Here is a 13,682-nt window from a genome sequence, read left to right on the forward strand (position 1 = left end):
TGCCCCCCAAGTTTCACGAGTATGTGCCTAAGGCTGGATGAAAGTGTCCCAGTGCCAGTGCACGCACTGACTCACCACAGGCTGATCTGAAAAGGCTTATTGGAAGTGAAGCTGACACGCTCGAGCAAGCTGCATTAGATGAGTCAGAGTGGCTCGGGGGTAATGATGACGCCGGTGCCAAAGACGCAAGAGGAAGCTTGATGATATTGCTTTGTGAAAGGTAAGAAGCAAAACAAACCAGTATCGTGAAATTAATTCTTATGAGATTTTAAATATGAATGTGCAATGAAATTAGCTTCTTTTCAAAGAAGAAAAGTAAAGGTACAGAACTTTTAAAAGGGCTCAGATTAAGAAAAAAATGTCTATCTGATGGGAGAAAGAGCGCCAGCTCCTCACAGGGGCAGCTCAGGGAAGGGCACCTCAGCATGAGCAACAGTGCAGGTGGCTTCAGCCAGCAAGGCCCAAGGCCTGGGCAGCACAGGGGCAGGGGCTCAGCACTGTAAGTGCTTAGGATCTGTCCCCCCCAGAAGGGAAAGCTGAGGCCTAAGAGGCTAAGTTGGGTGTTCATACTCAGTAGCACGGCCTCGATCTGGACCTTACACTCTGATCTGCCTGGATGCACACAGAGAAGGGTGGGGATGGCACCAAGCTTGGCTACCCACAGCCACTGTGCCCCGCGGGGCTGCTCTCTCCCCTCCTGGGGGCACCTGTGCTGGAACTACTGGGAAGCAGGAGGCATCCAAGCTAGTTGTCTTCTCAGAGTCAGCCGTAGACACTGTGCCCACATGCATCTGTGGTTTCAACATTTTGGTTAGAACCCCTGACGAATGGTTCCCCAGAAGGGAAAAGTGCTCTAATGGGGGTGGGGGGGTAGGTAGTGATGCTACTCTGGCTGCAGAGAACAGGCAAAGTAAGAACGGGAAGCAAATTCTTCCTCTCTCAGCAGCCCAGGTGTCCTGTACCTGTCTCTACTTTTCTCCTGGTGGGGAAGGATGCTGAATGCTAGGCCTAGTCCAGTCAAGAGACAGTGCCACCTCTAGGCCAGCCACCATTAACACCTGCTCCAGACAAAGAGGATGGTCCAGTAATGACTATGCCTCAAATGTTCACAAAAGCTCCTACTGTGTGCTGACAACTGGAACCTTGCTAGGCTACTGCAGTGAGCAAGGCCCACTGATTCCTGCCTCACAACTCATGGGTAACAGGCTGAGAGGTAAAAGTTCTGTGTGAGAGGATCATAAGGGGTGAGGGACACATGGCCAAGGAAGTAGTTGCAGCAGCCTGGGGAGTAGGTAGGCATCCTGAACAAGATGGACAGGAAGGATGAGCAGGAGGGCCTTGGATGATCATGGGCGAGAGAGGTAGAAGGATGCTCAAAAAGAAGGAAAGACAGAGAGAAGGCCAGCCACAAAGGCAGTAAGGCAGAGGGGTACAAATAGGTCTAGGAAGTAGCACGAACAGTCTACAGACCTCAGAGGCACACTGAAGAATCAGGGTTTTATTCTGGATGGGTTTAGCAAGCCTCCCAAAGTGATCAGCTGGCATTAGAAACCCTGTGCCAACAACCTCAACAGCTGTACTTGAAAAGCCACCACAACAGGTGGTGAGCACAAGGCCCAGCTGGCAGGGTCAGACACAGACCACAGGCCAAGATAGCACCCATAGAAAGCAGCATTGTCAGGAAATGAGGGACAGTATTCCTTTCTGTGTGTCCCACTGTCTGGACACACGTGGTCCCTAGCAGATTCTTAGTAAACATAGGCCAAGGGTTCAAGCCCACTTCCCTTCATGGACAGTGGGGGAGGAAGGCAGTGTCACTCACGCTGGAGGACAGGGCTCCAGCAGACCACGCTCTAGGACACTGTGAACCAGGGAAGCTGAAGAGCTCTAATCCGCCTTCCAATACTGAGAGTCCATGGAGAACACTTGACAAATGCTGGCTGGGTACAAGCAGGCGTCTGAGGACTTTATTGACTTCTGACAGCTCCACACACCCGCCTGAAATACAACGCCACAGTGCCATTGTCTAAGATTCATGCTTTCTTCAGAGAACTTGGAACACAAATTTATAACTTGTTGTCAAGTAGATGCCCACTGTTCTTTGGAAGGCAATTCCATTTGGGAAAAATAGCCAATAACTCTTCTGAGTTAGAAGCCCATTCTCAGGTTGATTTCCCAAAGCACAAAAAGAAGAAAAACAAAGAAAAGTGTAATTGCATAAAACAACAACCCCACGGACATAAGCCAACACAGAGTCCATTATCTGCTCTACACTGACATTTTGATAATTTTGTGATGGATTCTCCCAGAAAGCCTCATTTGTACTTTTAGCCATGAGAGTCAGCAGGCCAGAAAAAAAAATTATTTTCAAGCTTTGGCTCATAGAGAGAAAAGTAAAGAACATATCTATTAATTTTTTAAACTGCTCCAGTGGAAGCTATGGAATGCATATTCACCACAATGCCATGCTGAGAATAGCCTTTTGTGCTTATGCAAATCTGATTTGGGGTGGAAATGTCAGGACGGAGCTCCCAGGGGACCAGGGGTCTTACCCTGGCCCACCTGAACACGCCCCGGTGCATACTGAGGGGTCGGATCCTCTGGTGACTCCTGTGCCTGCGTGTCTGTGCCTGAAATGAAGCTGCCAGTGTGTTTAATTCTGTCCCTAGCTCCCTAGCTCATCACAGGAGAGAGTGCTGGTAAACCATCCATAAATTTCAGTCTAGGAACACTATTAGATTAACAAAGACCCTTGAAATGAAGCCTGTCATTTTCAAGAACTCCTTCAGAACAAAAACGTGACAGGGCCTTCAAAAACAGCTGGCCAAGTTTGCACCCACAGGTGACCTTGCCCACCATCATGGCGGGTGACAGCCCTGCCTAATGGGTTTTATGCTGGGAGAGATGGGCTGCCAGGGACATTTATGTGAAATACAGGAGCAGGCTTTGGTCTAAGTATCTGCCCTTGTTCAATTTCTTTAGTACTCAATAGAAAGAGGTGGAAAGAGCAAAGACTCGGAAACTAACAAACATAAATCTGAATCCTGGTCTTCCTAGTTTTCAGCTACTCCCAAATACCTGCTGCATCCTTCCCCCCTCCCCTGGCCCCCTGCAACCTCCACTGGGAGCTAGAATGGTGGCTGCCCAGGCCCATGGAGTGACAGGACATGAACACTAAGGGAGTTGGCTAGAGGGCAGCCTCCAAAAGCCCAGGGCCATCTCAAGGGCCCAGGTCCACCTCAAAGAAGGCAGATTTGACCCATGTACTGTGAAGCCAATGAGACGCCCCAAATATAACGCCTGTGTTATATAACTCTGGCTAGAAAGGGGAGGGTTTGGGTCGCAGGTGTGGGTGATGCAACAGAAATGCTAAGCCCCCCAAACAGAGACTACAGGTATATGGCTGACAGATCCCCAACCATAGAGCAGACAGAGGGACGGGGCAGGAGGAACACATGTGTGCATGGAGGGTGTAGTCTGCTGAGCCTCAGTTTCCCTATCAGTGTGACAGAATGATGACACCCTTCCCCCATGGGACTGGGGAGGCCCTGGCAGAGCCAGGTGTGGTCCGGGTAGTGACAGATGACGCTGTCACTGCAGGAACTCCTGACACCGTCCCAAATACACTCACTAGGGAACTAAGACAATGGGCCATGAGCAGTTGGTATCAGAACCCAGTTCCAGATCCCTGGGCCAGAGACACTCCATCCTGAACACCAGGCAGATAGCAAAGTGGGGTCCTTGGCTGGGTACAAGCAGGTCACACTTGGCATAAGGCTCTAACACAATATCGTTTTGTTCCTCATCACATAAATCTATGGGGTTAGTGAGCAGGTCCCCAACAGCACAGAAGAGCTCTGCCAACTCCTCATATGCAAACAAGGCCAGACTTCCTTAGGATAATGAGCCCTGGGACCTGTGGGACTTGTTAGGCTAAGAACAGTCTGTCTCAAAAACAGAAGCTGAGGCCCTGGCCCTTGTTGGACTTGCTGGCACCTAGAAGATGGTATGACAGCTCCCAAGCTCTAAAACTCAGCTGCCTGCACAGACATTAGCAAGTAAGGGCTCAGGCCCCACATGCCCAGGCCAATCTGGTGGTTCCGTGAATAAGAAATGAACAGACCCCAAAGGCTTCTTTCCCCTTAAAACAACTAGAGCCAAACACTGGTGGCTCATTTCTGTAATCCTAGCTACTTAAGAGCTGAGATCTGAGGATCAAGGCTCAAAGCCAACCCAAGCAGAAAAACCAGTAAGATTATTACTTCCAATGAACCAGCAAAAGGCTGGAAGTGTGGCTCAAGTGGTAGAGTACCAGCCTTGAGCTGAAAAGGCTAAGCAAGAGGGTGAAGCCCTGAGTTCAAACCCCAGTATTGGCATTAAAAAAAAAAATTGGAAGGAAGGAAGGGAGAAAGGGAGGAAGAAGGGAGGGAAATAAACTCCATATTTAGACCCACTCTGGAGGCTACAGGGCAAGCCCCTTGAGACCCAGTGGCATACTAGGATGAGCCGGTTCTATGAAGCAGTGCAGGTTCCCAGGCTTTCCAGTACCAGCACAGAGCATATGCTGGTAGTCACTCTAGTGACTAGTACCTGCAGTTCCTACAGTGGCCTGTGTTTCTGTAACAAGCTTTGAGCAAAGCTGAAAGTGATATTCACATTACACAGGACACTGAACAACCTAGAAAAGCAACTTTTGGACATCCACCACTCTCCAGACATGGCCTTACGTGGCTGCAACAAGCTGCCACTCAATGGACGGATGCTCAAGTTCACAGCCAGGGCTCATGGTCCCAGCACAAATGAGGATCAGATGCCTCTTAGGAGCAGATAATGTTCTCTAGTGAGTCACCATCGGTGTTGAGGGTGCTCAGATAGAACTGAGTTCAATTAAAAAGTACTGACAGTCACTTTTCAAGAAATTTAGGAAATGCCGGGCGCTGGTGGCTCACGCCTGTAATCCTAGCTACTCAGGAGGCTGAGATCTGAGGATCGCGGTTCAAAGCCAGCCCGGGCAGGAGAGAGCGTGAGACTCCTATCTCCAATAAACCACCAGAAAACCGGAAGTGGCGCTGTAGCTCAAGTGGTAGAGCGCTCGCCTTGAGCTGAAGAGCTGAGGGACAGCGCCCAGGCCCAGAGTTCAAGCCCCACGACCGACAAAAAAAAAAAAAAAAGAAATTTAGGAAATCACCAAAGAAGTCTTCATCAGATATGACTATTTCCAGATGGTTTGAAAAGGTAGCTCAACCCTGCAATCATAGCTACAGAGGAGGCTGAGATCTGAGGATAGTGGTTTGAAGTCAGCTGAGGCAGACAAATCCGAGAGACTTATTATCTCCAATTAACTAGCAAAAAGCCAGAAGTGGGTAGGCAAATGAAGAGAAGAAGGGGGCAGTTGGAGTATAGAATACAATAAAAAACTATATATATATATATATATATATATATATATATATATATATATATATATCCTACAAAATGTAATGTAAGTGAGGGAAGGGTGGGTTAAGAAGGACAGGTAAAATGTTGAAAAGTATGGCATTGATCAAGATGCATTTTACTCATAAACTGCTTTATTGAATAGCAACTACTTAAAGATGTACAACTCCTTAAAGATAATAAAAATATTTTTTAGGGGCTGGGAAGGTGGCTCAGTGGTAGAGCACTTGCCTTGCATGCATGAGGCCCTGGGTTCGATTCCTCAGCACCACATAAGAAAAAAGAAAAAAGCTGGAAGTGGCGCTGTGGCTCAAGTGGTAGAGTGCTAACCTTAAGCTGAAGAGCTGAGGGACAGAGCCCAGGCCCAGAGTTCAGGCCCCACGACTAGACCCAAAAAAATATATTTTTTAAAAAAAAATATATATATACAGCTGCAAGTGGAGGTATGGCTCAAGTAGTAGAGTGCCAGCCAAGTTAAAACGCAAGGCAGTAGAGCTGTGGCTCAGTAGTAGGCTGCCAGACGAGCAAAAAAGCTCAGGGATGGCACCCAGACCCTGAGTTCAGGCCTCAGGACTGTCGCGCACGCACGCATGCGCACGCATGCACGCACACACACACACGCACGCACGCACGCACGCACGCACGCACGCACACACACACACACACACACACACACACACACACACACACACGAAAGATTAGAGCTGAGTGCCAGTGGCTCACGCCTATAATCCTAGCTACTCAGGAGACTGAGATCTGAGGACCACAGTTCAAAGCCAGCCCAGGCAGGAACATCTGTGAGACTCTTATCTCCAATTAACAGAACCAGAAGTGGTGGTGCTGTAGCTCAAGTGGTAAAGCACTAGCCTTGAGCTGAAGAGCTCAGAGACAGCACCCAGGCCCTGAGTTCAAGACCCACGACCACCACCACCAACAACAAAAATAGGTAGATTAGACCGATCATCATAAGAACCAAGGATCTGAATTATTTGGGCCAATATGTATTTCTTGAACAGCCCCCTCCCATCTTATGAGAGGCTTTGAGCCACGATCTAAAGATCATGGACATCCCTTCGGACCTCAGAGCATCACTTAAACAGGAGTGTTTGGTGCCAGGTAGCCCAAGGAAGAAGGCCCAGGTATGCCCACAAACCAGGGTTCACTGATTCCCTTAGTTTCACAGGTACACACACACACACACACACACACACACACACCCCACACCACGCCACACACACACACACACACACACACACACACACACACACACACACACACACACACAGAGTTGAGTGATGGCAGAAAAAACCAAAGGGGGAAATGAGTGACAGAAATAATTAAATGGCATAGAGACAGGAGGAACAGGAAGAGAGACACATACTGGCACCATTTCCTATGTCTATGACTGTGTTAACATATACTAAGAACAGGGCTCCTAGACAAGGAGAAAGCAAGCTTCAGGGCATTTTTAAATTGGGCAAATTACAGGGAGGTGAGAGATTAAACGAAAATCTATCACATTACAAATACAGCCTACAGTTACTGAAATATTTTCTTTATAAATGAGTCATATCAAGAGAGTAACTCCAAGGTCCTCATAATAGTTTGCAATAAACTCTGTGGGATACTCACCACTTGGCTCTTGAAAAACTGACATCATAAGCCAAAAAATAGCACTTTGACGTATCTGTCATCTTCAGGGCACCCAGCTGGGCAAGGAAACACGCCATCCCCACACATAAGCTTGGATCTCAGCCTCACCAGTAGGCAGGCAAATTAAAAACTACAAGAGCAAACTCCCTACTGGCAAAAGCTGGAGAGGGTGTGAAGCACGGGGATTCTGGGTACACAGGTGGGTGTCAGGAACAAACATACAAAAATGCAGTCTAAGATCAAGTCAGATCTGAAAGGGGTGCTTGTCAAGGCCTACCATTCTACCATGAGGGTCCAAGCCAGACAACTCTCATAGGGGTGAACAAGGAGGTGTACTGAAAGGTGTTGGTTTAAAAAAAAAAAAAAAGCAGGGGCTGGGAAGGTGGCTCCATGGTAGAGTGCTTGTCTTGCATGTACGAGGCCCTGGTTTCGATTCCTCAGTACCTCATACACAGAAAAAGCGTGAAATGGCGCTGTGGCTCAAGTGGTAGGGAACTAGCCTTGAGCTGAAGAGCTGAGGGACAGCGCCCAGGCCCAGAGTTCAAGCCCTACAACCAACCCAAAAAAAAAAAAAAAAAAAAAAAAAAAGCAAAATCCATGGCGTTTGACTCACTAAAGGTGAAGTCTCACCTTACCCCCTTCCCCTAAATAAGAGCCGACCTTTGCGACTTGCTTTGTTTCTTTTCTGATATGGGATTTGAACTCAGAGTCTAGCCTCTGTCCCTTAGCTTTTTTGAAGCTCAAGGCTGGTACTTTACCACCTGAGCCACAGCTATACTTCCAGCTTTTTGGTGGTTCATTGAGATGACAGTTTCATGGACTCTACGTGGGCTGGCTTTGAACTGTGATCCTCAGGTCTCAGCCTCCTGAGTAGCTAGGATTACAGGTGTGATCCTATGACTGTTTCTTAAGGACACTGGGTCCTAGGACCTAATTACTATAGAATGAGGAAGCCTAGACCACATGAGGAGGCCATGGACACTGTTCAGGAAGGGCACAGCATCCACAGCAGCTAACAGCCAGCATCACTCACCAGACACCCAGTGAACAAGCCTGCATGGGAGTCCTACTCCAGCACCTGAAGCTTCCCACTCAACCTCAAGTAGAGCCCATGAGCTGATCTACCAGCCAGGCCTAGCCTGCAGCGTTACATGTATAATAGGCTACTAAGTTCAGAGATGATCTATGATAGACAGCTGGAACAGAAATTCACTGCACGGGCTGGGAAGGTGGCTCAGTGGTAGAGCGCTTGCCTTGCATGCACGAGGTCCTGGGTTCAATTCCTCAGCACCATATAAGCAAAAAGAAAAAAGCCGGAAGTGGCACTGTGGCTCAAGTGGTAGAGCGCTAGCCTTGAGCTGAAGAGCTGACGGACAGAGCCCAGGCCCAGAATTCAGGCCCCAATACCGGGCCCAAAAAAAAAAAAATTTCACTGCAATCATTTGCAAGAGATAGAAAGTAAAAACCTTCCAAATTGGGGAATGATTAGAGCTGAAAGTGTGGTTCAAATGGCAGAGCACCATCTATGGGCAAAAAAGACAAGTGAGAACACAAGGCCATGAGATCAAGTCTCAGTATCAGTACCAAAAAAACAAAAACAAAAAACAACACAACAACAACAAAAAAAAACTAAACCTAACAGGAGAATAAAGTAAACTCTTATTTATTCACACAGAGGAATGCTACATAGCAATTAAAAATGAATGAACCAGCCAGGAGCTGGTGGCTCATACCTGTCACCCCAGCTACTCAGGAGGCTGAGATCTGAGGACCAGGGTTTAAAGCCAGCTGTGAGACTCTCATCTCCAATAAAACACCAGAAAACTGGAAGTGGTGCTGTAGCTGAAGAGGTAGAACACTCACCTTGAGCTGAAGAGCTGCGGGACAGCGCCCAGGCCCAGAGTTCAAGCCCCAGAACCAACCAAAAAAAAAAAAAGAATGAACCAAATAAATGGGAAGCTAGACAGCAAAAAACATACTGTTGAATGTTCTGTAAGATGAAAAAGAACAGGGTATGCTAACATTTTTATAAATATTTAAAATGTAGAAACAATATTATATTGTGTACAGGTAAACACACTTAGGAAATATACAAAGCATTTCTATCAACACCAGGCCAATGGCCACTACTATGGAGGGACAGGGGATAACTTCAGCTGTATCAGGACCCACCATAAATATGGTGAAATGCTAGCGACTGGAAAGCCTCAAGTGAGTGTATGGGCGTGCCACCTTCTTGTTGACACTTTTCTATAGAATTCAAGTAGGTCACACATCACTGGTTTCTACTCAACCCAACAGCTCAGTTTACATAGAGAGAATGCTGTTCATGATGGTTAGAGGGTATCTGCCCATTTCCTCGCCCTCTCCTGAGACCTCCCTGAAGGCCAAGTCGGTGGCTCATAATTCCTCACTATGTACAGTAGCTGCTCAACAAAATTCCCTTTGCAAAACTGACCAGAGGGGCCAATATGCCCAGGAAGATTCTGTTTCCTTCTCTGGCACACAGGAAGCAAGCAGAGAACAGAAGCTATTTTCTAACTCTAGGGACTTGCAGCCTTGAAACACCAGGATGAAAGACAATTCTATTAGAAAGATGGGCCTCGTCCTAGTCCTGAGACACGCTCTCCTCTCCTTTCTGTTGGACAGTTAAATTTTCTGCTTTGGCCAAATTGGATGTCACCAACACAAACAGTTACAGATGAGGGACATGGAGAAAAAAAAAACAGCAAATATCACCAGCTCATGCCTATAATCCTAACTACTCACGAGGCAGAGATCTGAGGATTGCAGTTCAAAGCTAACCCATGAAGGAAAGTCCCTGAGATTCTTATATCTAATTAACCAGCAAAAGTCTGGAAGTAGAACTGTGGTTCAAGTGGTAGAGTGCCAACTTTGAACTAAAAAGCTAAGGGACAATGCCCAGGCCCTGAGTTCAAGCCCCCATTCTTTCTCTTTCTCTTTCCCTTTCTCTCTCTTTCGCATGTTCTCTCTCTCTCTCTCTCTCTCTCTCTCTCTCTCTCTCTCTCTCTCTCTCTCTCTCACACACACACACACACACACACACACACTTTCTCTCATACATGCACACACATACACACACACAAATACCTCATTATAATGCTCTAAATGCAGAAAAACCCTCTGCTTGAACCAAAAGCAAGGATTTATCTTAGCAAGGAGTGAAAGCAGGAAGCAGTCGAAAATCAAAACAGACAAGAGGAAGGCATGGGTGAAAGAAGGCCAGCCATGTCAAGAATACTGGGACAGGAAGGGACCCACAGCCAGGTTCTCCCGTGGCATGGCTTCACAGGGGCCCAGCACTGGACTCTGCCTCAAACTTCCTGGTTCTCAGACAAATATGGCTCTACCTGCCACAGCACTCCTGCTGGGTTCCTAAGCAGTGCCTGGGAACTACCGCTCATCCTTTCCCTTTCCTGTTTTCCAATGCTACTATAATAAGAAAAGTTTAATTTTTAATTTTCTTCTTAGTCTTGGCTATTTAATTCCAGCCCTAAGGAACCAGACCTAAGAAAAGACTGCACAGAAGCTAAATATCATATACCTAAAGATGATCATTGCAGCACTGCCTATGAAACAACAATAAAACCTACTGGAACAAAAACCAATGTTGAGTATGAAGGATGCAATTTAGTAAATTGTGGTACAACCACAGGGAGGAAGATTACTGTGTTGAAAACTGTAAAACCCAGGGCAGATAGAACTTGAAAAGCAGCACCCAAAATGAAATATGAAAAATCCCTAAGGAACTTTTAAATAATAGGTTGACAATAAAAGGAACCAGAACTTACTTAAGATGGCTTGGATGCCCAGCTGGAGGAGGGAAGCGAGTAGAGAGGCATCCAAGGCGGAGAGCTTTTTTGTTGTTTGGATTGTTTTGTTTTGTTTTGCTTTGCTTTGCTTTAAGAGATAGGATCTTGCCACCAGCCAGTGGCTGGTCCTGAACTCTCAATCCTCCTACCTCTGCCTTATGTAGTTTGGAGGATAGACCTATACCATCATGCCTTTATCCCAGAGCTGGGGCCAAGGCTAGGAACTGCACGGGTTCACAGTGTCAGCCTAGTTGTGAGCTATGGCCTTCCTCAGACATCCTCTTGATGTCTGAAATCACTCCCCTGGAATTATTACTATTATTATTATTATTATTATTATTATTATTATTATTATTAATGTGGACAACTATAAAACTATACTTTGGCTTCTAAATGAAAACACCAAGCTGACAAACCTTCCAGAAGAAATTAAACTGTTAATGTATTAAAGACTATTACATCTCCAAAGACATTACCAGAGACGTTTCCCCCATTTGGACAAGAAGAAGTGCTGAACTATATTGGAAACCTCCGTGAATTACCTAATTATAGTTAATAAGGTCATCATCATCTCATCAAATAGCCTTTCTGTTTTCCAGCAATGGTCTCAACAATTCTAAAACTTCATCTGAAGACTCCCAGAGAAGGTTATCACATTATAAGGTAAGCAGCAGCAGAAGGGGTGAGGGGGAGGCAGGCAGGAAGGGGACGGGGCCCCGGCAGGCCCCAGGGGAGATAGCCCCGAGGAGAGAGGAAAGACACTTCACAAGGCAGGACCCCACAGGAGAGGAAGTAGCCTTCTGATGAGTAAGAGGCATGGGACCACCCCTGCCCCTGCCCCAGCACTGTGGCACAGCACTAGGGCCCTCCTGGCTAAGTGTGACCAAGTATGGACCCCGCACTGGATACCCTATAATTCACCTTTGCAACAGCCTCTGTTGTTGCTGCAGACCGTGCAGCACTGCCATCACTCAGATTTCTCATTTTTAATATTTGTGTGGAAGTCTGAAAGGCCAGCACTAGAGTGTCAATGTGTGTAATGTACAAAATCATGAGCAGTGTGAAATTAAGACGCAGGAAATCAAGAATGACCTTTGAGCAAGCCTACAGGTCCACTCGGGGAAGCTGGGGTGGGGAGAGCGGGTCACCATGACAGGCCTGACCGTGAAGAGGTGATGAAGGTGGACAGAGGGTCCAGAAACAGCTCGGGGTCACTGCATTGAGAAGTCAAGTGGAAAAAGCACTCGGCTCCTGGCCAGTCTCCGCGGAACGGGGCAGCATCGAGGTGAAGCCATCGATGCAGGCAGCTTCTGGCTCTTTCAAGCCCTCACAGGCAGACAACCGGGAAAACGCTTGGTCTCTAGCGCCCCCATCTGCAGGAGGAGGAACTGCCCCGGCAGCTCTCCTTCCCAGAGCGGAGAGGAGGGCTCAATAGCACCTGCTTTGGAAGAGGGTACCAAGGGGAGAGCCCAGGCCTCCTAGGTCAAGGTATAGAGCCTGGTCCCATCCCCATTCCCCGATGCAGCCCTGTGCCTCATCTGGCATCTGCAAGCCTAAATACTTGGGTCTCCAACCTCACTGGGGACTAGGAAAGTGTCAAGTATGCAAAGCAGGTGGCCTGTGCGTGTGGCTGCTCCCCGAGCTGGGGTGGGCAGGAGGCTTGGCACGAGAGACAAGCAGAACTTGCAACCGTCTGTAACAGGCACAACAGCAGTGGCACCTGCTGCCTGCCAGGCACCAGGCACTTCACTGGTGCTCATTTACTCTGGCAACAGTGTGAAAGTAAATTTCCCACACAGGGGGAAGAGCTGCCGAAAGGAACAGCAGCACTTACTCAAGAAGACTGCAAGTGAATGAGTCGCAGTTGGCGATGGACTGGGCGGCCTAGGATCCTTGGCATGGGCCTGCTCTGTAAGGGCGGCGCACACCGGTCTTGTCTACCTCTCGGAATCCTGTGCCCTGACCTGCCATTCAGTAGACGCTCACTAAGACTCGGCGGCAGTGCACTGACGGCAATGCAGAAGGCAGGGAGGGCAGTAGCAGGGCTGGGAAGGGACATGACACCGCCACTTGTGCTGGTCACCCAGGCCCACTGTCAGGAACTGGGTGGGGTTTAGCCCATCACCCTGCCAGCAAGCTAGCAAATCAGACTACCAGGGTTACAGATGTGCTTGTAGAAGACACAGGCTCTTGAGTCAGAGAGAAAAGCAATTAACAACTCAAGGCAATGGTAGCTGCTGGTGGTCTCCACACCCTACCTAGTTCTGGGGGGGCGGGGGGGAGGGATGAAGGCCAGGTGTTGCTCAATGCATCCTGGGATGCATTACAGAAAGGGATCCTGATCTGAGACAACATGCCCCCAACCTTTGCTCCAGAGGCGACAAAGTCTTTATTACCCCAGAACGCAAATAAATCTGCTCCAGATAGAGATTCTGTCTGCATTTTCCAAGCTGCTTGCTATGCAAACACCTTGAAAAGTCAAGCCCGAGCAAATGAGCTGTTCCTGCCTTTGATCACAAGACTGTGCAGAAATGTGGGCTCTGAAGAAGATTGTCTCCTGACACAACAATCATGCTTGGCTACCTCCTCCCACGCAGCACCTTAGGCCGCCAGTGCTAGTGTGCGGCCTTCCTTCCCTTTCTCATTTAGAAAGAAAACTGGGTTTGTTTAGTTTTGGTTTGTGCTTTTTTTTTTTTTAAAGAAGGGAAGGGTTTGGAGGTATAGCTCAAGTTGTAAAGCGCCTTCCTAGCAAGCACAAGA

At 47.8% G+C, this 13,682-nt stretch overlaps 1 protein-coding gene and 1 long non-coding RNA gene across 8 annotated transcripts in view; one reads left to right on the forward strand and one right to left on the reverse strand.

Annotated features, from left to right (window-relative positions):
- Nucleotides 1–13,682, reverse strand: part of Wdr25 (WD repeat domain 25) — a 129,381-nt gene that overhangs the window by 78,176 nt on the left and 37,523 nt on the right. The window lies entirely within an intron of this gene.
- Nucleotides 146–13,164, forward strand: LOC138810559 (uncharacterized). Its single transcript, XR_011367160.1, has 3 exons — nucleotides 146–220; nucleotides 11,522–11,585; nucleotides 12,722–13,164. It is a non-coding gene; the product is annotated as an uncharacterized lncRNA (long non-coding RNA).

This window comes from Dipodomys merriami, unplaced genomic scaffold, assembly GCF_024711535.1.
Source record: "Dipodomys merriami isolate MVZ:Mamm:240054 unplaced genomic scaffold, mDipMer1.0.p SCAF_50, whole genome shotgun sequence".
In the NCBI taxonomy this organism is placed as follows: domain Eukaryota; kingdom Metazoa; phylum Chordata; class Mammalia; order Rodentia; family Heteromyidae; genus Dipodomys; species Dipodomys merriami.